The sequence below is a fragment of the Arachis hypogaea genome, chromosome 1 (genome assembly GCF_003086295.3).
Source record: "Arachis hypogaea cultivar Tifrunner chromosome 1, arahy.Tifrunner.gnm2.J5K5, whole genome shotgun sequence".
In the NCBI taxonomy this organism is placed as follows: domain Eukaryota; kingdom Viridiplantae; phylum Streptophyta; class Magnoliopsida; order Fabales; family Fabaceae; genus Arachis; species Arachis hypogaea.
Genome location: NC_092036.1, coordinates 19,898,235 through 19,901,067, shown reverse-complemented (window position 1 = coordinate 19,901,067; position 2,833 = coordinate 19,898,235). Strand labels below are relative to the sequence as shown.

At 40.2% G+C, this 2,833-nt stretch overlaps 1 non-coding gene across 1 annotated transcript; it reads right to left on the bottom strand.

Moving 5' to 3' along the window:
• Positions 1 to 964: 964 nt before the first annotated feature.
• LOC112712258 (small nucleolar RNA R71) lies at positions 965 to 1,072 on the bottom strand. The gene has a single exon (XR_003157736.1). It is a non-coding gene; the product is annotated as a small nucleolar RNA R71 (small nucleolar RNA).
• Between the last annotated feature and the right edge of the window lie 1,761 nt (positions 1,073 to 2,833).

The window sequence follows — 2,833 nt, the reverse complement described above, 5'->3', positions numbered from 1 at the left end:
TTTTTTTAAATGTTTTTCAAATCATATCTTCTCAATCACATCTTTTTAAAACCAATCACATCTTCTTAATCACATCTTTTTCAAAATAGTTTTCAATCAAATCTTTTTTATTTCTAATTTTAAAATCTTTTTCAAAAATCACTTCACTTCTTTCTCAATCATGGTTTTCGAAAATCAATTAAAGTTTTTCAAAATGTTTTCAAAATCTTTTACTTAATTTTCAAAAATTACTTCTCCCCTTCTCACATCCTTCTATTTATGGACAAACACTATTCCTTAATGCACAATTCGAACTCCATCTTCTTTGATAAGTTCGAATTTTCTACTTCTGCCTTCTATTTTTCTTTTCCTCTGACACCTCAAGGAATCTCTATACTGTGACATAGAGGATTCTACATTTTCTTGTTCTCTTCTCTTTCTTATGAGCAGGAGCAAGGACAAAAGCATTCTTGTTGAGGCTGATCCTGAACCTGAAAGGACCTTGAAGCGAAAATTAAGAGAAGCTAAGGCACAATTCTCTATAGAGGACCTAACAGAAATCTTCAAAGAAGAAGAACACATGGCAGCCGAAAACAACAACAATGCCAACAATTCAAGGAAGGTGCTAGGTGACTTTACTGCACCTACTCCCGATTTCTATGGGAGAAGCATCTCTATTCCTGCCATTGGAGCAAACAACTTTGAGCTTAAGCCTCAATTAGTTTCTCTAATGCAACAGAATTGCAAGTTCCATGGACTTCCATTGGAAGATCCTCATCAGTTTTTAGCTGAATTCTTGCAAATCTGTGACACTGTCAAGACTAATGGGGTTGACCCTGAGGTCTACAGACTTATGCTATTCCCTTTTGCTATAAGAGACAGAGCTAGGACATGGTTGGATTCACAACTTAAAGAAAGCCTGAACTCTTGGGAAAAGCTAGTCAATGCCTTCTTGGCAAAGTTCTTTCCACCTCAAAAATTGAGTAAGCTTAGAGTGGAAGTCCAAACCTTCAGACAGAAGGAAGGAGAATCCCTCTATGAAGCTTGGGAAAGATACAAACAATTAATCAGAAAGTGTCCCTCTGATATGCTTTCTGAATGGAGCATCATAGGTATTTTCTATGATGGTCTGTCTGAACTGTCCAAGATGTCTTTAGATAGCTCTGCTGGAGGATCTCTTCATCTGAAGAAGACGCCTACAGAAGCTCAAGAGCTGATTGAAATGGTTGCAAATAACCAATTCATGTACACTTCTGAAAGGAATCCTGTGAACAATGGGACTAGTCAGAAGAAAGGAGTTCTTGAGATTGACACTCTGAATGCCATATTGGCTCAGAACAAAATATTGACTCAACAGGTCAATATGATTTCTCAAAGTCTGTCTGGAATGCAAAATGCACCAAGCAGTACTAAGGAATCTTCATCTGAAGAAGAAGCTTATGATCCTGAGAACCCTTCAATGGAAGAGGTGAATTACATGGGAGAACCCTATGGAAACACCTATAATCCTTCATGGAGAAATCATCCAAATCTCTCATGGAAGGATCAACAGAGACCTCAACAAGGTTTCAACATTAATAATGGTGGAAGAAACAGGTTTAGCAATGGCAAGCCTTTTCCATCATCTTCTCAGCAACAGACAGAGAATTCTAAGCAGAACCACTCTGACTTAGCAACCATGGTCTCTGATCTAATCAAAACCACTCAAAGTTTCATGACTGAAACAAGGTCCTCCATTAGAAACTTGGAAGGACAAGTGGGTCAGCTGAGCAAGAAAATTACTGAACTCCCTCCTAGTACTCTTCCAAGCAATACAGAAGAAAATCTAAAAGGAGAGTGCAAGGCCATCAACATGGCCGAATTTGGAGAGGAGGAAGAGGTAGTGAACGCCACTGAGGAAGACCTCAATGGACGTCCACTGGCCTCCAATGAGTTCCCCAATGAGGAACCATGGGAATCTGAGGCTCAAAATGAGACCATAGAGATTCCATTGAACTTACTTCTGCCATTCATGAGCTCTGATGAGTATTCTTCCTCTGAAGAGGATGAGTATGTCACTGAAGAGAAAGTTGCTAAATACCTTGAAGCAATCATGAAGCTAAATGACAAGTTATTTAGAAATGAGACTTGGGAAGATGAACCCCTTTGCGCACCAAAGAACTGGATGACTTGTCTAGGCAGAAATTACCTCAAAAGAGACAGGATCCTGGGAAGTTCTCAATACCTTGTACCATAGGCACCATGACCTTCAAGAAGGCCTTGTGTGACTTAGGGTCAAGTGTAAACCTCATGCCTCTCTCTGTAATGGAGAAGCTAGGGATCTTTGAGGTGCAAACTGCAAAAATCTCACTAGAGATGGCAGACAACTCAAGAAAACAAGCTTATGGACTTGTAGAGGATGTTTTGGTAAAGGTTGAAAACCATTACATCCCTGCTGATTTCATAGTCCTAGAGACTGGGAAGTGCATGGATGAATCCATCATCCTTGGCAGACCCTTCCTAGCCACAGCAAAGGCTGTGATTGATGTTGATAGAGGAGAATTGATCATTCAAGTGAATGAAGAATCCTTGGTGTTTAAGGCTCAAGGATATCCCTCTGTCACCATGGAGAGGAAGCATGAAGAGCTTCTCTCAAAACAGAGCCAAACAGAGCCCCCACAGTCAAACTCTAAGTTTGGTGTTGGGATGCCACAACCAACTTCTAAGTTTGGTGTTGAACCCCCACATTCAAACTCTAAGTTTGGTGTAGGGAGGTTCCAACATTGCTCTGAATATCTGTGAGGCTCCATGAGAGCCCAATGTCAAGCTATTGACATTAAAGAAGCGCTTGTTGGGAGGCAACCCAATGTTATAT